Genomic DNA, 22208 nt, shown 5'->3' on the forward strand with positions numbered 1-22208 from the left:
CTGTGACCTTGACTGCTTGATGATGCATTGATAAAGAATCATCAATATAGACGCCCAGGTTACGGACGTGGCTGGAAGGCTGCGGAAGAGCTCCCATCTCAACGGGCCCATGTAATGGGCCCCAGAGATCTTTCTCCTTGCAGAGAATTAAAACCTTGTTTTTTTCACCGTTAAGTTTCAAAACGATTTGGTTCATCCATATAGTAATTCACCTGAGGCCCGATTGGAGACAGGATGTAGAACCAGGGTCAGAACGAGATAGTGAAAAGATGATCTGAATGCCATCAGCATAGGTAAAGAGAGTCAGACCGACCTGTTCAGCAATGTCCACTAGAGGCCTAACATATATATTAAAAAGCAAGGGCTGAGTATAGAGCCCTGGGGTACCCCAAAGGGAGATGGATGGATGTTGGACCTATCTGTAGCGGAGAAAATCTGAAAAGTACGACCATCCAGAAAAGAGGCAATCAAGTCCAGAGCAGAACCACAGATGCCGGAGAACCTCAGCATGTTAACTAATATGGGATGGGAGATAGTGTCGAGCGCTGCACTAAGGTCTAATAATATGAGCGCGACAGTTTCTCCTGAATCCAGGAGGTGACGGAGCATCTCTATGACCCCCAGCAAAGTGGTTTCGGTGGAAAATCCAGTTCTGAACTCAGATTGTGAAGGATTGTGTTAGTCTCGATAAACTGGGAAAGATGAAAATGGATGTGCCTTTCGAGGATTTTAGAAAAGACAGGCAGGAGGGAAATCGGACGGTAATTAGTAAGAATAGCAGGATCAGCAGTCAGTTTCTTAAGAAGGGGAGTTACCATGGCATGTTTCCACAGTGGAGGAACTTTGGACTCCATTAAGGAAGAGTTCAGTATATCCAAGATGACTTTCATGTGAGAACAGTAGAGTTGCTTGAGAATAGAAGTTGGTAGAGGGTCATTCGGGGAACCGGACTTGACTTTATCTAAAATGAGAGTAAGGGAGTCCAGATTAAGAAGGGGCCGACAATATAAGCGAGGGGGGTAGTACAGCACTCCATAGCTGAGTGAGACGTACCAGCAGTCAAATTAGAAGAGGATAGTGTGAAGCTAGTGGCTGTCAAATTTGATTGGGAAGGCATGAACAGGGGAGAGTTAGCAATTTCCAGTTGATTCTTGTCAATTTTTTGAGTGAAGAATTGGGCCAGATCTTCGCACTGCTTTTAATGGCGTGGGGTTGCCTGTAGTTTCTGTTCCGTTCAGTTTTTTTACTACACCGAAGAGTGTTTTAGAGCAGTTAGCTGTGTCAATAATGGTTTTGGAAACAGAACTGGCCCTGGCCGTCTTGCAGAGATTATGATATATTTTTATAGCCTTTTTATAGGCATCTTTAAGATCAAGCGCATAGTCCCTACGCCATTTTCGGTCTGATCCGGAGAGCCTGCTTGCACTGTGCTCATTGCGGTGAGTGGAGCCTGCCTGGAGGAGGTCGAGGGGCTCTTGGGGGCCCCCCGTATCCGCAGTGGTCGGTGTGGTCCTGCTGGGCTGAGGCCCCCAAGAGGTTGGGAAGCTCGGGGGCCGGATCGGGCCTCGGTGGAAGTCATGTGCTGGTCCCTTGGGCCAGTGGAGTGGGGTCCGTGCTGGGGGCCCCCTGGTGTTACGCCGTGGTCAGCGGCTGCACTCTTTGCCTGTGACTTGGATTGGGGGCCCTGTGGATCGACCGTGTGGGCACTGCCCGCTGGTGGCCCGGCCTATGCTTGGCCACCTAGACTATGCTTTCTGCCCCCTGGTTGTGAGGCTCCGGGTCAGGTCGGGCCCCGGAGGTGGTCGGTGGAGTCCTGTGCAAGGGGCTCGCAGGGGGCTCACCTTCCTGGGCTGGCGCGGGGGTGGCCTGGTGCCTAGCCCAGCAATTCTTCTCCTGCCTCTGCTCTCTGAAAAGCTGCCTTAAGTGGACCTGTGGGCAGCCGTGGTGGATAGGTCGGCTCGCCTGGACCTCTGCTGACCTGCGGATCCCAGACTGTGACCGTCCCTGGTGCATAGGGGCCGGCTCCTGGTCTTGCCGCTGCGGCCGCCATGACGCGGGTCCACGCGGGTGGTGGTCACTCTAAGCAGGGGACATTGGACAAATTCACTGAAGCCGGTTCGGCGGCTGGCGCTGTGGATCACAGGGTCCGGCCCCGGATAATGCGGCGTTGTTGGCTGCGATCACACAGTCTAGAGACATGTTGGATGCTAAGATCGGGGCAGTTGGGGCGGATGTCACCCTGCTCCGCCAAGATTTGCCGAACGGAGACCCGCATCTCCGAAGTCGAAGATGACGTCTCTGTTCTCAAGAAAAAGATGGCGGCCATTGAGAAGCTACAGAAGGGCCTGGCCATGCGTGTGGAGGACGCAGAAAGTCGGGCGTGGTGGAACAACTTACGCTTTGTGGGTTTTCCGGAGGGTTGCGAGGGGAACAATGTGGAACGTTTCTTGGCCCAATGGCTGGAGGGCTGGCACCCCCCGGACACTCTTTCCCGCTGTTTTTTTTTGTGGAGCGGGCCCACATGCAGAAGACTCCTGTTGGTACGCGCCCGAGGCCGATCATCGCCAGGTTCTTAAATTACTCTGACCGGGACGCTATCCTGAGACAAGCAAGAGTGAGGGCCCCGCTGATGCTTGGCAATGCCACTATCCTCACCTTCCCCGACTACACGAGGATGGTTCAGCAACAGAGGCAATCGTTCCTAGCAGCCAAGGCAGGTCTCCGTGGCCTCAAACTTCATTACTCCTTGCTCTATCCCGCGAGGCTGCGTGTCATCTACAAGTCTCGCACGCTGTTCTTTGACTCCCCGGAGGAAGTGTTTCAATGGACGGACGAGACAGTGAAGATCAGGGTCAATGCGCCCTTGGGAGGCGACTCTGACTCTTCCTCGAGTGGAGTGGTCCATGAGGGACTGAGAAGTCAACGAAGGGGTCGTAGAAGTTTGGGGTTTGGCCTTGCATCTCGTGCGGGGTCTGCGTCTCTGCAGCCTGGTCCGGAGCAGGGACTGCAGAGTGGGGTGAAATGAAGAATGCGACTCTCACATTGAACCCTATATCTGTTCTTGGAATGCTCAGGTGCCCTGTATTGGGCTGGACACCTGCCCTTTAAGAGTGGGTGGGTAGGGGTGGCGATTCCCTAGTTATGGGGTATGTTTTGGGGATCCATTGGAGGGGGTGGCTCTCGGACCCCCGTTGGGGGCCAGGCCGCAATCTGACCGCGACAGGTGCTTCTGTGTTGGGGGGTGCGGGGTGGGGGGTGGAGGAAGGGGTGTTAGTGGTTGGTTTGGGATGGGGGGGCTTTGGTTGTGCTTAATGGGTTGCTGCCTGTATACTGGTATGTTTGCATGCTTGACCGTCGGGGCCTCTGATGCCCAAATAGTACCTTCTTCCAATGTCGACTGTTCAGGATGGGGGGCGGGTAGCTCCAGGCACACTACATATTTTGAGTTGGAATGTGCGGGGGTGCTAGATAAGGTGAAGCGGGGCGGTCCTCTGGTATGCCAAGAGGGCCGGGATAGATGCTCTGCTGCTCCAGGAGACCCACCTATTAGGTACAAAAGCGCTCTGCCTAAAACGTTATGGATACACACATGCCTACCATGCAGGTTTCACGAGGGGCTCCCGGGGGGTTGCCGTCCTCATACATCGCAGAGTTTCATTTACACACAAACAGAGTTGGTCCGACCCTCAGGGCAGGTACATCTTTGTCCAGCGGAGGGTTGGGGGCGACAGGGTCACACTTGGCAGCATATACGCCCCGCCACCGCTGCAGTGGTCCATGGTGGAGAAGGTCATGTCTCTCTGGAGTGCAATGCCGGATACACTTGCTATAGCTGGGGGGGATTGGAACGACGTGATGGACCTACGCATGGACCGGTGGTGGAGGGGGGTAACTGACGCGGGTGTGGACATGGAGGGACCCCCCAACAGACTCCATGCCCTCGCCACGCGACTAGACTGGGTGGACGTCTGGAGGTATAGGCATGGCGTGCGCCGAGAGTACACTTATTTGCCCTCGATGCATGGCTCGTTTTCCAGGCTAGATTACTTATTTGTTCCCAGGGGACTGGCCCAGAGGATCGTGTCCTTGGACATTCGACCGAGGGCTCTGTCTGATCATTCACCAGTGGCCCTTACTTTTTGTGTAGGCCCTGCCAGGCACCCATTCCGATGGCGCATGTTTGGATGGCACTTTCTACAGACTGACTATAGGGAGCATACGTCTCGGGAAATTGACCATTACTTGACTACCAACCATGACTCAGTTGACTCTCGACGACCCTTTGGGAGGCCCTTAAACCTACCCTGCGGGGGGTGGATATCTCCTGGTGCGCGGGGGCCCAGGCGGAGAGGAGGCGGGAGCTGGTGCGGCGGGAGGCGGAGCTGGAAGTTTTGGAACGCAGGAATAGGGAGGAGGGTGGTAGATCTATAGGGCGTAGTTGATCCTGGCCCAGCAGCAGTACGCAGCGGTCCTACTTGATGAGGCACAACAGGCCTGGCTGGCTACCCGTAGCCGGGTGTATCAATGAAGGGACAAATCCTGTAAGATGCTACACCGCCTATGTCAGGGTGCTCTTCATGCCCAGGCGCTGCCCCAGTTGTTGGGTTCTACGGGATCGCCGGTTTCTGAGCCCGCTGCTATCGCGGAGAGCTTTGCCACATACTATGAGGGGCTATACGCGCCTCAGGAGTGTCTGTCGGCTGAGGTCATTCAGCGGTTCATAGATGATCTCCCCCCGCGGTCGGTCCCTGACGAGGCACAGGACTTACTGGACAAGCCTCTTACGGATGAGGAGTTGGCACGGCCTTGAGCGAACTCAACCCTGGTAAGGCGCCGGGCCCCAGCGTTTTCCCCTGTGAATTCTTTAGTAGATTTCATGTGCAGCTGGGCCCCCGTCTGCGTCCGGTGATCGAGGAGGCACGGGAGAGTGGGGTGCTCCCACCAGACTGGAGACACGCCGAGATAGTGGTCTTCTTGAAGCCGGGCCGGCCCCCGGGGAGCCATGCGTCTTACCGCCCGATATTGTTACTTAACTCGGAGGCCAAGGTTTTGGCCAAAGCCCTAGCTAACAGGCTTAAGCCCTACATTGCTGATCTGGTCCATCCGGACCAGGCGGGCTTCATGCCCCGGAGGGTGACCCAGCACAATATCAGGCAGGCCCAGGTGGCGATCTCTTCCTGGAGCAATCTGGGTGAGCAGGCTGCATTATTCTTGGCGGATATGGATCGTGCATTCGATTCATTAAGCTGGACATATTTGTTCGCCCTGTTACGGTGCCTCAACTTGGGTCCTCGCTTTCTGACCTACGTACAGCTGTTGTACACCGACCTCACTGCTTCCGTGCGTGTTGGGGGGGGCGGTTTCTCGGCCCTTTCCGGTTCAGAGGGGTACGCGACAGGGGTGTCCCCTCTCCCCGTTCACTTGTACTATCTAGTAATTGATTTAGACAGCACAGGGGCCTAGCTGCTCATGCAGATATGTCCTCACATATAGTATAATGTACCCTGCCTTAGGCCTGCTGTAGGGGTTACTTACATATATTATATGCAGTGACTTTGGCATGGCAAACAGTGAGTGTGCCATATCGTATTTTCACACATGGTTTGCACCATGTCAAACAGCCTGCGATGGCAGTCTGCATGCAATGTGTATGATGCTCCCTTAGGGTGAAAAAATACCTGCTGCAGCCCTTAGGGACCCTCTTTAGTGCCCATGCCCTAGGTAGGGGTGCCGCTTACTAGGGATTAACGGGGTGTGAAAGTGTGTGCCAGTTGTAACACAATTAGACCATATTACCTTGTTATTTATTAGGGAAAGAGCACTGGGACCTGGTTAGCCGGGTTCCAGAGCACATCAGTATCAGTTTCAGTGGCAAAAAGTGGGAGTGACCATGACAAAAAGGGGCATTTTCCTACAGATTGCATTAGGACAGCTGATAATATGTACTGCTGTTTTAAGCCTATTGGGTTCCGCCACGTCCTTAAGAGTGGGTTTTAAGCCTCCAGCAGCTTTCAAAGCCAATAATGCCTTTTAATGGCAACTGCCTCACAGAATTGGAATTTTTAGGATGCCGAGAACATTCTGGGAGTTTTCACACCTTTTTCTGAGAGAACATTGTACAAAATATTGTTTGTTTTCGCTTGCCAGCTTAGGAGACTAGCTAGAGGATACCAGCCTTATTTATCAAGAGCCCCTCATTTGGAATAAAGAAAACTGCTCCAGAATCAAGGACAGGGAAGGCATTCATTTGTTTCAAATTGGAAGCTGGAAGATCTAAGAGCCAGAGAAGGGAAAACTAGGCAAGGCCCACAGAGAACATGCCAGTTCCACTGACAGGGTAGCGAGTTCTCCTAAGGACCCCCTCAGAGGGCGATCTAAGGAGAGAAAGGCAACAAAAGATGCCATTGCCATTAATCTTCCCACTGTGTAGGAAAGACGTCTCCAAGTCTTTCTTTATGAAGTATCACAAAAGCAGGAGTACACAGAGGTTCTTTGATGACGTGATTTTCTTTTATTTTCCACAATCACACGGAGCCCCCCTCCGACAGATCCTTTCGTAGCTGGTTGGTAAGTTGAACTGTCTAAGTTCAACGTTAATTACCATGGAGAAGTAAGTGGGATGACAGGGGCATATTGAATGACAATAGGTGTACATAAGCTATATGTATGTATGTATTGTGATTTATATAGCGCACGTATCACCCGAAGGCATCAAGGCGCTTGCTTAGGGAACCCGTCCTGGTATTCCCCTGTGAGATACCCCGGCAGGGTATCTGCAAAGTGAAAGCCAGGCATCCCGCCACGAGGGGCCGTTGTGGAGATTAAGCAAGCTATTGCCCAGAGTCGCAGAGTGTGAACCCGTGAATCGAGTAGGCACCGGAGTCCATGGACATTTTAGGACTCAAGACCCCGCCGAGCCGGGAATTGAACCCTCGTCCCGGGCTGACCTCTGCTTCCATGTCTGCCTCCTCTAACCAGTGAGCCACACTTCTCCACTATATCACGAGAAGTGACACAGAAACAAATGAGGGACTGCTGTAGCAACATTAAATCATCTCCCCCTTTACAACAAAATTAACATATAAAAATGAAGAGTGTTTCAAAACAAGTAAGTATATGAATATCATTGAAGCTTAAAACAGAGTAAATATTTTACGTACATTAAAAGGAACTATTGCATATAGACATCTTTAAATCTTGCTGGCATTGTGGCATTACGTGCAACTTTAGCATAACCTGTTGTATCACTTTGTTGTGGAGACACAACATTGGTCATAAGTGGTTCATTCAAATCCAAGTTTTTTTCCATACTTAATGGTGTGGAACTGGATTAAAGACCATCAGAAGTAACAATTGCCTCAGTGGAAGTTGGATTAGAATCTGTCAAAACATTTAAAGATAACCAAGTAGCGTCTTCCCTTTGTAGATTCTCATTTTTTGTCTAAGTTCAATAATGAGGTTAGCTTGTTCCTTATCAAGTTTGACCACAGATCAATTGTTCCACCACGCTCTCCCTTCTATGTTAAGTGAAGACTTTCCCACTCATATCACTTTAAGTGGAGCAGAAAATATTGTTTCCCCTGTTTTTTACTTGTGGTGATGTAATCAAAACGAAGTCTCCAACTTGAAAATCTGTACTTCTATCCCCATGCTTGTAATCATAATGTTTCTTTTGAATCGTTTATGCTCTAATAGGATTCTCTTTAACAGTCTTTTTGAGATTACACCAACATTTCTTCTCTTTTTCAGTAATATCCCTAATCCAGTCAGGGCAAATCACTGTTTTGGGTGTTCTTTTCCTTAACATACTAAATTGAGACTCACCAGTGGTACTCTGGTGTCGTACAATAGGCCCAGATATTTTGCCTGAGAAATCTTTCAACTGCAAGATTATTAGCCAGAGCTGTCTGGACTCCTTCTTTCATAAATCTATTTACTATCTCCACCAAACCATTTGAAGTGGGAAAATAAAATGCCACCTGTAAATGTGTAATCTGATGTTTACTTACAAAATGTTTCATCAGATCAGAAGTAAAGGACAATCAAGTACTTTTGTCGTGTCGGAAGAATTTCATACGGTCCTGCAAAATCTAATGCAATCTTTGACCAAACTTCATCTGGTATTGGAACAGAATGCAATGGTGGAATGTGGGTTGACCAATGTTTATCAGATAATAAACAAGTAGGACACTTTGAAATCCAATTTGACACTTGTGTGTCTAATGAAGGCCACCAGAAAATTTGTTTCAGCATCTTGCATGTGCTACCAACACCTAGGTGTCCAGAATGTGCTGCTTCAATCAATCTTTTTCTAATTACAGCAGGTGGGTTACATAGGTCATTTCTCATTAGTATTCATCTGAGAGTGTCAACTCTTTCTGAATTTGACCAAACCGTTTAAGGGGAGGAATTAGGATTCTATCCTTAGGCCATCCCTTTATGACATATTCTTGAACTTTTAATAAAAGTTCATCTTTATTCAGCTCATATAACCATTCATATTTTGAAATGTGGGTGCATGAAAAGCTTAATGCATCATCTAGACTTTCAACAACACACTCAACGTTATTTTTAAGATCTACACCATCAGGAGCAGATGACGGCATTCTAAACAAACAATTGACCCTCACATTAGTGCTTCCAGAGAGGTGTGTAATGGTAAAATTGTACTCTTGAAGTTTTGAAAGAAGTCTTACAAGCCTAGCGGAGGCATAGCCTGAGCCTTTGCCACTGAGCATGTGCAACAGGGGTTTATGGTCAGCGTAAAGCATGACATGCACGCCCCAGAGAAATATTTTGAATTTTTCAATAGCCAATGAACAAGCCAGTGCCTCCTTCTCTATGGTGCTATAGGCTTTTTCAGATTTAAGTAGTAATCTTGAAGCAAAACCAATTTTTCTTTCTTTTCCATGAATTACTTATGTAAGAACTGCACCTAAACCTAATTGACTTGCATCAACCATTAAAGTGCAATCAACTCCAGATGTGTATGATCCTAGAGCAGAAGCTTGTAAAATCAGGGTTTTAATGGAATTGAAAGCCCTAGTAGACTCCTCATCCCAAACATATGTTGTCCTTTTCTAAGTAAACTGTGTAAAGGTTGTACAATGAAAGCATAGCTTTGTATGAAGCGGGAATAATATTCAGCCATGCCAAGAAAAGACTTGAGCTCCTCTTTGTCTTTAGGTGGGGGTACCTCAGATATGGATTTGGCCAATGAACATTTTGGTGTGATACCATCTTTTGAAATGTGATGTCCTACATAATCTAATTCTTGAACCACAAATCGATATTTTTCCATTTTCAATGTGATCTCAGCTGCTTTGAAAGAATCTAAGACGTGCTTTAAAGTAAGATTGTGTTCTTCCAAAGACTTAGCATAAATTATTACATCATCTTGATACGCTTGTGTGCCCCTTATCCCTGCAATAATAGTGTCCATAAGTTTTTGGAACAAACTCGCTGCAGACGCCAAACCAAAAGGAAGTCTAAGGAATCTGTAAGCCCCAAAAGGAGTTAAAAAAGATGTGAGATTTTGGGAGTCTGCAGCAAGTGGAACTTGGTGGTATGCTGAGATCCAATAATGAAAAAAACTTTGCTTCAGAGAGATTTGCTACTAAATCTTGAATTTTGGGAAGGGGATGGCAGTCCACAAGTATGTTGTTATTGATGGTGTGCAAGTCAGCACACAAGCGTTTATCCCCTTCCCTTTTTCACACAATAACAATCGGACTGACCCATTTTAATGAGTCTGTGGAAATGAAGATCTTTTCATTTACCAACTTGTCCAGTAATGACTTCAATTGAGTCCTAATAGACAATGGTACTGGTCTAGCTTTATGTGCAAAGTGTATGGCATTTTTCTACAACTTTATAGTGTGTTCAAAACTATGAATAACACCAATTCTGGAGTAAAACACCTCGGGATAAGCATTAAGTAAATTCTTAATTTCTTGACCATAGTCTGTAATAGATCCTACAAAATTAGGATTTATAAAAATTGGATTGTCCAAGCCAGGAACTAACATCAAGCATAACATTGCTAAATCTTGCCAAACTATTATCAATTTCCCTTTAAGAGCAACATAAATCTTTGTAAAGGTTTGCCTTTCATGACATTCCAAAGAGTCATTAAAATAACCTAGCATGGTAATATCTTGTTCACCATATGCTTTAGGATTTACATCTGTTGATAATAACTTTCTTGAGGTACCCTAATGTTGTAAGAAAAGAACATCTGAATGCTGTCATTGCAATATGCGCTCACTACTCAAAGTGATAAAAAGATAATATCAAAACTGTATAGGATGATTAAGAGTGAAAGTGTGGGGGCTCCTGACAGGAGCTGGGAACGGTGGTCCACCTCCTTGCCCGAGCCGATTCTGGAGGGAGACTGGAAGTATATTTGTGGTTTAACAGGAACACTTGGTATGAATGGGAACTTGAGGATAATACACTTTAAATACATACACCAGGTTTATTATACTCCTGTACAATTGCATGGCTATGGGCTGTGTGCATCCGCCAACTGTGAGCGCTGTGGACAAGAGAATGCAGACTTTATGCATTTGGATTGGAGGTGCCAAAAGGTGTGGGAGTTTTGGGAAGAGGTCGTGGGTTGCTTGAAGGATATGGTAGCTGTAGATCTTCAGTGCACTCCACTCATATCTTTGCTGTGTTGCGTGCCGTTTGTTAAGGGAGTGACGGGTAGATTTGTGCGCCTTGCATTGCTATTGGCGGCATGAAGAGGAGCGCTTACATGGGGAGGCAAATGCAGTCCAAAGGCTGACATGTGGATAAAGGATTTGGTATACTGTAGAGACAATCTAGTAACCCATGCGGAAGAATTGCCTATGATTTCGAGCCCGAGAGACATTTGGGATCCGCTACGAGTGTATCTGCTTAATAAGGAGACTGCTAATGATAATTAGAAAAAAGTTTGGAGGGGCAACTGTTCTATTTACAAATGTTTGAGATATGGTAACAGCATGATAGCACAACCCGGGAACATACAATGTACATGATGTGACTAATTTAGATTTTTTCTTCTTTTTTTTCTTCTTCTTGGTTGATTGTTTTCTTGTGAATTTTGCATTATATCATTTCAACAATGTGGTGATCTGTATATTGTAGATTAGTGGAATATGTATATCCTGTTGTTATATTCTTCAACCAGGTTCACTATTGTACAATGGTGGATGGGTACTTTGATTGCCTCTTGGACTTATTTTGTAACTCAATAAAAAAAATAAAAAAAATAAAAACTTTTAGCTTAGCATGCACAAAAAAAAACAAAAAAAAGAAAAGAACATCTGAAATGATAGTAATAGGAGCTCCTGAGTCACACATCATACGACATTTGATACCACCAAAATATGCTTCACAAAGAGGTCCATTGACTTGATTGGTAATGATGGTGTTGACATCAACAGTCAGCAGGAGATTAGACAAATCAGGAGTACTTTATTCAGTTGAAACATTAGTATCTACAGCATGAATGCGTATATTGCCCTTACTCCTACAAACTGTTTGAAAATGTACAACTTTGTGACACTTATTGCATCGCTTACCTGAAGCTGGACAAGCTGGGAAATTACACAAATGTGTTTTTGAGCCACATCTAAAATAATAACCATTTTCTTAATTGTAGATTTGATATTTTTACCTGTAAAGGAAATTGCATTTATAGTGCCATTATCAGATGGTTCAAAAGTACTCGCATTAACATTTAAGTTCTTAATATTGTGTAAAGGGGGGCTGAGCTTTGCGTGGGGAGAGCTTGCCGTTACCTTGCCTGGAGCCATTAGAGGTCCTGCTGCTGTCCTGTCTCCCTCCCGCCACCGCAACCACCAACGCGGCCGCCGAGCGGAGGGAGACTACGTTTCCCAGGTGCCCCAGGTCCAGGAAAGTGAAGGCGGAGCACCCGGAGGCGCATTTAAAAATCACCGCCTGTGTCCGTGTCGCGGGAGCGCGCGGGGCAACGCTGGGCTAAGCCCGGGCAAAGGGCGGGCCTTCTGTGGCCCTCAGAGGCCGGAGGAGGTCGGGGCGGGCGTACCCCTGAACATCTTTTAATCGAAGGTACTTTACTGCCATTTGACTGTTTGCCCTTGCAGACGTACTGTGGTATCTTGACATTACCTTTCCATATGTGCGTTGGGAGCACTAATACATTGACACATACATAATTGATTTGCTTTGCTCTGCACATTGCGTGTCCCATTATACCTTTTGCTATCACTGCTCATTTGATTTGTATAATAGAACTGTTACTCTATCTCATACTGTGATTGGTTTAGTATATTAACTTCAAATTTCAATTTGTCTCCAAGGGGCAGCCGCAGTAAAACAGCAGCCGGGGGAGGCTCAGTGACTGGCCCTATTGACAATTTTATAATTAAGGCCAACGATGCTATAAACCAGGGTATTTCACTTCTAGAACGTAGGGTTTCACAAGATCTAGCCCATGCTAAACTCTCATCCCTTGGTCTTATTGCATCTGCCACTACACCTACCCAGGCTACGCCCAGTAATATTAGATATTTAGTTGATGGATGCGCTGATATCCATACTATCCCAAGTGAGGTAAATCTATCTGCCTCAATCCCACTGATAGACTCTGAGACAGATATAAGTATGGATTTGGAGAAGACTCCTGATCTGCTTATCAATCCTACCCCAGAGGTAATATCAGTAGATAGCACTAGGCAACTAAGAGGTAGACGGGAGGGTGCTATTCAAAAACAAATACAACATGCATCGAAGCCCTGCACTCCTAAGGTTAGAGAACACGGTCTGCCCAAAAGAAAGACTAGGAAAGGTGCCTATTCCAATTCCCACCTAAGTACGAGCAGGACAAAGGAGACTATCGAGGAAGAAGATAGAGAGGAGCAGCAGGGTGGGACACCAGATAAGGATGGCAAACTTGATGCCAACATTGCAAATGATCGCATGCTGGAAAGATTGGGTGAGTTACTCAGCATTTATTTGTCCCCCATAGAAAGTAGGCTTACTCGCATAGAAAAGCAAATAGCTGAATTAAGCATCCCCATTAAGAATTTATCTAAAGTAGGCGCTGCAAATGGTGCAGCAACCAAACCTAGCTCTACTAAAACAGCAGGCACTAAACCAAATAATCCTCAAGTACCAATTACAAACACAGTACCTAAACCCCCGCAGATCCCACCTAAAGGGACTACTGCCGGCCAGTTAGCAGCTAACCCCAGCACTACTAATGTAGCCTTAGATTTAAGGAAGGATCAAAATACTAAACAATCGAATGGGGCCACCGTGAGTCAATCTCATAACCCTTCAAATAGTTCTCCCATGGTCCAAGCCCCACAAAAAATTATAAGGCAGGTTCCCTCACGTATCAACCTTCCACCTGAGTGTGGGGCATATGTGCTGGTCCTAGTTAATGTTTCAAAATTAAGAAAGGACCAAGATGAAACCCCTATATCCCTCAAAAACAAAACCTTACACTGGCTGATTGCAAACTGTAATTTTCCCATAGAAGGGGCAAGGGAGATCATCCACACCCAGAGAGTGGGCTGGATAGGCCCACTGAGGAAAAAGTTTGAGGGTGACTGCGTAACAATAAATTTGAAAAATCCTCAATGGGCAGAGAAAACATTGGCAAGCGCCCCATTACCCTCACCATGGGAATTTAATACTACTCTCCTTCCACTAGGCTATTTTTACAGACACTTGATATTCCCCAAACAAACTATGGTAAATAATTTTACCATTTCACATCAGGATTTGAATTTTGGAGCAAGGATTAAATCACCGTTTTTTTCCCAAAACCAAGATTTTAATTACCCGAATGGCCACAATTGGCAGCATCAGGCCCCAATGTTAGCACCTCCTTCTCACCCCCTGCACTACCCGCAATTCCCAACTATGCCCCAGTATAATTATAGAGAAAGGTCTTATCCAGTTCCTACCTCAAATCAGTTCACACCGACAAATGAAGCTAGGCCACTATTTAATATCCCTACTAACAATCGGTTTGAATACTTTTCTAACCTAGATGAGCAGGACTGACTGGACAAAACGGCTAAAAGTAATATTAATAGCCAAGTTATAAACAATAGACAAGAGGGACATTCAGCATTAGTTGTAGAATGTCAGGATCAGAATAGTCCTGGGAATAACACGAATACTAACAGTGCATTGTCTGCTGTTGTTAATACAACCAAGGACAAAACAGTGAGTATTGGGGGCAAGCCCAATAAGCGTTGTATTACCCATGGTCTATCAATTCTCAGTTGGAATGTGGCAGGACTGGAATCTAAGTTATTGGACCCTGCATGGGCTGAGATAATTGATGATGTGGATATTCTTATGTTTCAAGAAACATGGGCTGTCGGGAACCTATATATAGAGGGCTATCACTGCTTTAGCTTAACATCACCTAAACCCAGTTTTGGCCGAGCAGTGGGTGGCCTGTTCATTGGGGTTAAGATCTTGGCAGGCGGTACAATTAGAGACCTGCCCAGCGATAACCCTAATATTCAAATCCTTGAATACAAGTTAAAGTCAAAGACCACGATTTATTTAATTAATTTTTATAATAATGACTTTTATTTTGTACCGAATAAGAATTTTCTGGCACTGTCAAAGGTTTTAAGCAAACTGGAATATTTTTTATCATTAGACACAGAGTCAGGAATTCTAATAGGGGGCGATTTTGTAGTGTAGTTCCTATTTTCTCAATAGGCCCTGCGCATTGGAATAACATAAACAGTAGTATCGACGTAGAAATGCGGATCTTCAAGGCCTCTACTGACTATGCTAAACTTAATTGGGTTTGTTACCAACTAGCTCAGAGGTCACTGGAAACTTTCTTGACTGAATAGGAAGTGATCAGCTTCCCTGGCACAGCCAAGAAGGGATTCAGTTTTCCAACAACCGTGCAACATGACAACTTTGCTCCTCAGATCAAGAGTCAATCTCTAGGGTCGTGTGAAACAATAGACAGTTATTTTACTCAGTCAGTGGTTGTGCAGTTTACTTTCACTGACGCCCTACAATCCACAACGCAACCTCCGGTCCAAGGGGCAACATCTAGTCATGGTACCCCACACGAAGTTCTGTCGCATTGGAGGACGCTCTTTCAAACTACTGGGGGCTAAGTTATGGAACTCCCTTCCCCTCCACATCCGTTGCATCGACAACCTACTAGCTTTCCGCAGAGCTATCAAAACTCATCTCTTTCCCCCCCTGTAGGTCTCCCTCTTTTCTCTACTCAGCTGGTTGTGTTATGGTTCTAGCGCCGGGACGCCCCGTTGCTGGGGCAGCTGTTTGCGCTTTACAAAATGCTTAACATAACAAAATGCTTAACATAACATAATATGTAGAGAATAGAGAGACGGGCGTTTTCAATAAAGGGTAACATTTATTGAACAGTCTTTCTTCTCGTACAAGAGAAATGAATTGCCACAATTGCAAGACTTGTTATTATAAAAAGTATGTACAGTAAGATGAGTATTGCGAAATAATACTGTAAAAGCATTGATATGGTTTCTTAGCCATACAATGGTTTAAAATGAATAAAACATATATACATTCATATATACATTCGGCTAAAATACTCAACTGGTGCTTCTAACTACGCCTACCCCAGTGTATCTGACCTAAGCCTAATACTTGGGAGGGGAGTAAGTAAGTAGCTTTAAGTTAAGTTGGTTTTGCCAAGGTTTGCTTCAAGGATTCTCTCTAAGGGTTTAGTCAACGCCATACCTCTGGAATAGAATGATGGAGGTCTGGTAACTTCTTCAGGGGGTCGATATCCCAGTCACCCGCAAGGGTAGACTAGAAACGCTGGTGCTGGATTTCTCTGCAGGAGAAAAGACAGCGTCTCTCTCAGCGCGTCGAGGAGGAGGAGGAGGGGCAGCGTCCGTGGGCAGCTTGCATCTGCTGGGCTCTTGCAGGGGACGGCTGTTCAGCTCCTAGGTTCACCACACCATCGTTCGCTAGTTAGCAGCAATAGCAGTAGCGATAGCAGCTATGGTATCATCAGCATAACAGCAACTTCAGCAGCAGCGAGACAGCGTTTGCTTAAGGCAACGTTGGTAATATTTATACCTGAAAGGTGCCTTGTTTGACGTAAGTTTTTGGACATAAGACGTCAATAAAGATGTCACTAGGAAGTGATCGTCTATCAGTGCTCATTAGAGCTCTATTACTAATCAAAACATAGCAAGCGGGGATTTCCAGGTTGCTGAGTTTTTATCTTGTTGAAGAACTCGGAGTGTTAATCTAGGAATCTTAGATAGTAACTTCGGCTATGTTATTGCACTAATTGGTTGCAAAGGAAGTGGCAGAGAAAGCGATTCTGAAATGTGGCTCTGTTCGTGTGAGGCCAGAGATGAGTTTCTGAATATTGCACTTGAACGGTTATGCCAATATAGGGAATAAATGGATTTATAGCCGAATAGGGGCATAAGGTCACAGTATCAATCAGGGTCCTAGATTAGAACGCGACACCCACTCCACGAATTCATGTCCATCAAATTACTAAAACTAAAGCAATAAGATGCATGTGTAACATTGCCCACCCCAAAATACATATATGCATTTGAAATAGGCATATTTGTAATACGTGAAAATTTAGGTACTGTACGTTTTTGAAGCATAGAAATCATTCAAAAATTATAGCATATGAAATCAATGAACGATTATGCAAAAAGAATTACACATGAAATATCTCTGAATACAGAAGAAGGGCGAGATAATTTCATCACATATAAATGCATTGCAGTAGAATGTACTAGAGGTTGGCGTAAAGTTATTATGTCTCTACATGTATCTAAAAATAGAAGTCGAAGTAGAAGCTTCTGTTCTCTATGAATAGTTTTACTTTAAGCAAAGAATTTTTCGTGCCAAAAAAAGGTGAATATTAAAAAGTGTTCAATTCAAAAGAATTCTTGCTGAACGGGGAAAATAGAGTTCCAACGCTTTTAGCAGTTTTTGTTGTTCAAAACTGAAGGCCGAATTCAGAGTTCATGGGAACGCTGTGTGTCGGAATGCTTCTCTAAAGTTATTGTTTCTGTTCGGGTGAGAACATCATATCAGACAGGCTCTCAAAGAATTGGTCTACAAAATCAGGTGACAGTTCGACCAAATTCGATAGTGCTGTAACTTGGCAGGTGTGAGAATGATTGCTGTCATCAAAGGCTGGATCAGCAATGCTCACAGAAGGTCGCACCTGGGTGATGTTGCTTTTGTCACTCGCTCCACTGTTACCACCTAGTCGTAGCACAGGAGTCTCAATGAATGCCGTCATCAGGATTGGTAGCCGCTGGGGACAACACAATGCGTGAGCCGTTATCGGACTTAGCAAAGTATCGATATCCATTGGTACTGCTGATGGAAGTGAAAGACAGGTGTCCAACACGCACTCATCTCCGCATAGCATACATCGTAGTACAGGTAAGATGCAATTTTGCCATATCGGTCTGAATAAAAGGAACCAGGTCATGTTTAGATCTCTCAGCCTGGCCAATCCAAGGATTCTAGTTATTCTATCCCGGTAGCGCACTGCTAGGATTGTTTCTTCCATTCCCATAGGAGTCATGTCTGAGCTGTGGCTTGCCATAACGAAGCAGGTGGGTCAAAAATAAAATCCCTGCTACAAGTCCCAAAAATAGGGGTAGACTTTGGAACGATTCCCAGAATTGCTTGAAATGGTGTTAGCAGTCCCGTAAAAATCGTCTTAAATATGCCTGGGATGCCTGTGGCACTAGACATGTTAAGGAGTTGGCTCAACATTTCTACGAAATGCACGGGGCAATTTGTTGATAAAAGGTCATGAACCTCCGTAGCTGTCCTTGCAACTAGGAGATCATACGTCTCTTTTGATGACGTGATGGGCACTGTTGTCTGCAAAAGCACAGACTTCATTTTGCTTAAAGTATCAATTCGTATAGAATAGAAATGCAGACGAGGCCAGATGGGAGTCTCTATGTCTCCAGGCCCGCTCGGGAACAATGCTTGCATACAGCATTTGACCATGGAAGTTACGCTTATGAGATAACTTTTCCCTGGCAAAAGGCCACAACATCTGTGATCCGTTCTTAGAATGTAACTCCCATTCGCGAGTTGCATAAAGAAAGGCTCTATCTGTGTTGCAGGTGTGACAAGCTAGTGGCATGAAAGGTTGTTAGAATTACCTTCACAGGCTCCGTGTAAATTAATACCCTGGCACAAAAGTATACCGCTTAGAGAACGTTTACAATTATCACCACTAAGGAATACATTTTTGTCGCTGTCACTATAGCATGAATGTGTGTATGGTAATTTCCATGCTGACTTAACATATCCTTTACCCAATCGTTCATACTGGCCAGTAGGTATGTATTCAAGGCACTTTTTAAATCGGAAAGTTGTTATCGGAATAGTGATAATTCCGTGTATTATCCATTCAATGACAGGAATTTCTGACATTGCCAATGGTAATCTCTCAAGTTTTTCGATGCTCAGGATTGTATAGTCTGCTCCTTTCTGTGCCAAGCTGATTTGTTTATCAGTAAGGTTAAAAATGGAAAACAATGACGTTGTGTTGATTAAATGCCAAGGCACATAGCCTGAACGAAGATTTTGCAGCGTCCAGCCTAATTGTACAATAGAACGTAATTGCGACTGGCCATGCTGTAACATTAGCAAGTCTCTGTCTATTATATCAAAGGCAGAGGATACAATATTGTCCAACGAATATATTCTGGAGGACAGAGTCATTAACCCATTGTCCACTACAGAAAGTGATTTTTCCAAATTAATACGATCAATTTCTCGTATTTTTTCTGCTGTTTCAATTTGTGTGACTTTCCAAGCCTCGTTTTACGCAGCATAGATGCTGGCCGCTATGAAACGTTTTTGACGCTGTTTGCGTGGTCCAAGAATGAAATCGCGCAAATCAGCACCATCTTTAAGTAAAGATAAGTGTTGCTTAATTTCAGCCAGTGTGGATGATCCTAGCCATTCGAGGCAGAGTTTCCCTACACTGTATGTTGTTACTATCCCTGGATGTTGTCTCTGGGAGTATCTAGGGTCTTGTCTGGTCATTTTTAACCCCTGTGTTTTGTTCAGGAATCTATCTTGACAGTTGTTTGTGTCAGTAGGCCAGATTAACCACTTTTTCCAATCAGGATGTGTTCTGTTAAAATGTAAAATTTTTGTTACGTCTATCTCAATATCTGTTGTTGTATTCTCAGGTATTGGCTTTGGAATAGACGGTTTGTTTAGGTCTTTGATCTTAGCTAGGCCAAGACAGGATGTTTGGTGAATTGTGTCATTTAAAAACATCATTTGTTCTGGTATCATGCAGGTTCTGAATAGTGCTTCTAGGCCTTGTACCTGCCACTCTTTCGTACCCCAAATGGTTTTTGTTTCAATGGTTTTTTTCCAATAATCAAAACCAAATGTCATCATTTTTTCATAAAATGCTTCTGAATATATTAATTTAGTGTTTGTCAGCATTGTTTTCATTCCTGTTTTATCTAACAGTTTGTAATAAAACGTTTCTGCATCACTGGTGTTAAACCCTGAGATGTCTTTGAATTTCTCAAAGAATGTTTCAGAACTGCTTTTAGGTGGTGTAGCACAATGTTCCCATTGATTATACTTAAAAACATTTCTAGGCTGTGCAGATTTATGCAAATAATGATCGCCATAATGTGTATAACAGAACAACTGTTCATAACTAGACGAACCTTGCAAATAATCATGTTCTGTGAATCTAGCTGACATTACTAAATCAGACATCATGTAATTAATACTATCAAAGTCCCATTCATCAGAGAATGTACTAGGTTTTACAAAGTCACTCAAGGAAACCTTCAGTTGATGAGGATACTTCAGGATCTCGACCGGACCATAGATCTCATAGTCAGTTTTCTCCCATACTACCCCACCGGGTATTGGAATGGCTGTGACATTTACTGTTGACAGTTCTCTTTTCTTCACGTGGGATGATCTGTGTGGTTTGAGGACTAGGTTGATGTTCTGACTTGCTGTGTCCATTGTACTGTATTTTCCCTCAATGAATTTTCCCAAACAAAGTACCATGATGAGCCAAAGCAGGAGGAAAAATACACCTAGACCGAACCAGAACTCTAACCAGGGGGAAATAAGGTAGATTTCCTTCAGTTAATGAAAGAGTTCCGTTGCTTTTTCTTTAAAAGTCATTTTTGTTTCTGGCATCACTTCGGGGTTACTTTGATCCTCGGAAAAGTTGTCGAAGTCGATGAAATAACCAGAGGCAGTTCTGTCAATTGGTTGGATTGTTCTTTCAATTTGTCTTTTGGTAGCACTTTCTGATGCCACATTATTGTAGACTGGTGTTCCTTGACGAACTGTTTCAATCTGTGTCTCAAGAGGCACGAGTTCCATGGCATTATTGCATAGTCCTTCTCTGTGCACTGCAGGCTGATCGAATGTGATTAGTCTTTCAGTTTGAACCTCTTGGATTGTTGCAAGTTTGGGTATTCTGTTGTTTCTCGGGAGTCCACTGGGCCTACTGTTGATTATAGGCCACATGCTTGTGGTTTTACCAGGTCGATTGATACAACTCTGTTCTCCTTTTTACCAGCAAGGGGCGGTAGTACAACTGATCTTGTTCCGGTGACTGCCAAGACAGGTACTGCTTTTCTGTAAGAAGGCCCAAATTCCTTCTTCACCGCTATTTTTTCTCTGACTAGATCCCCAATCTTTGGAATCCAGACAGGCCTTGCTGGGGCTGTTGCTTGTGGTGCCTCGTCAGTGGTAGCTGGCTGTTGCTTTAACTTTATGTTGCTTAAGGATTTTCTTGTTTCATTCAAGTCCTGTAAAACAGCCAAACGATCTTTGATGTCAAAGTCTGTTGTTTTCTTATCTTGTACCACTGATACTTGACTATCTAAGTCCTGAACTCTCATTCTAATTCCGAACAATAGTTCGTATGGGCTGAAACCTTTTAGAGAATTTCTTGGCAAGTTATTAAGACTGGTTTGGACACTTATTAAATGTTTGACCCACCCAGCGCCTGAACCTAATACCTTCACTGTTATAGATCGCTTTATGTCCCGTTTTTTTCTTTCAACCACACTATTCCCTTCGGGGTGTGACGGACAAGAATACCGCAACCCAACTCCCATGCTGGCCATGGCCTCCTTATAAGCTCGAGAGCTAAAAGCAGGACCCTGGTCAGAATGGAACATGGCAATTGCGTATGTGCCGATAAAGACTCGCAGATCTTTCTTATAACCGTTCTGGCGTCAGCCGAGCGCTGGAGGCCACATTTTTTAAGTGTGTTTAGCCTTAATGACGTACAATGGGACGCGTTTCTCTTTTTTGATAGCGCGGATAGATTGCCTGATGCTTTCTATTAGGGCTTCTGACACTGCACTGGCCGGTTCTTCACTGCGATCTCTGTTGCAGTCTTCACAGTTTTTTGCAAACTCATGAATGCCTTCACTCATTTCCGGCCACCAGTACTCTGATTCTAATTCTCTCAGAGAGTCCCTGATTGTTTGGTGTCTCAGACCCAACCCCATATGTGCTTCCTGTAATAGGAAGCCCCTCCGGTCCCTGTTTGGAATTACCCTATCCCCCACTCCAGGGATTCGAGCAAAAGGAATGGAGTTTGCATCGATTACGTATGCATAATTGAGTGGATAGTTCACGGGTAGTGCTGCACAGTCGCCTTTTACGGTCGTTTTTACTGCCAGCATGGTTTCCCCATCTATGTATTTTTCTGTACGCTTTTTCGTGGCTACGGAAGCCGGTTTAGTTGCTTCTGCTGTGGCTGTATTAGCCAATGAATTCCCTGCAACGTGAACGCCATCACGTTGAAGACTCTGTGCGTGTATCACGTGAGTCTTTTGTAGTTCTTTCTGAAAAAGAGCTACCTGTTTCCAGAGCAATTTATGCTTTATTGTGGCACCTGTGTCATCTTTGTAATCGTTTTCAATCCATCTCTGCAGTTTATTATTGTAAGAGTTGACGCAAAAATGAGAATCACACACGATAAGTGTCGGGAATTCACGTTCTGCATTTTCGAGCGCCATCTTTAAAGATCTGATTTCAGCTCTCTGAGCCGAACAGTTTCTTACTGATTCAGTTTTTGTTACTTTCGGTCTGAATTTACCGCACAGCCAACGACCTTTAACAATCGCATAGGCTGCATCGTAGGATTTGCTCTCTACGTTAAAATGCTGTACAAATCTATC

Source organism: Lissotriton vulgaris, chromosome 6 (genome assembly GCF_964263255.1).
Source record: "Lissotriton vulgaris chromosome 6, aLisVul1.2, whole genome shotgun sequence".
Taxonomy (NCBI): Eukaryota; Metazoa; Chordata; class Amphibia; order Caudata; family Salamandridae; genus Lissotriton; species Lissotriton vulgaris.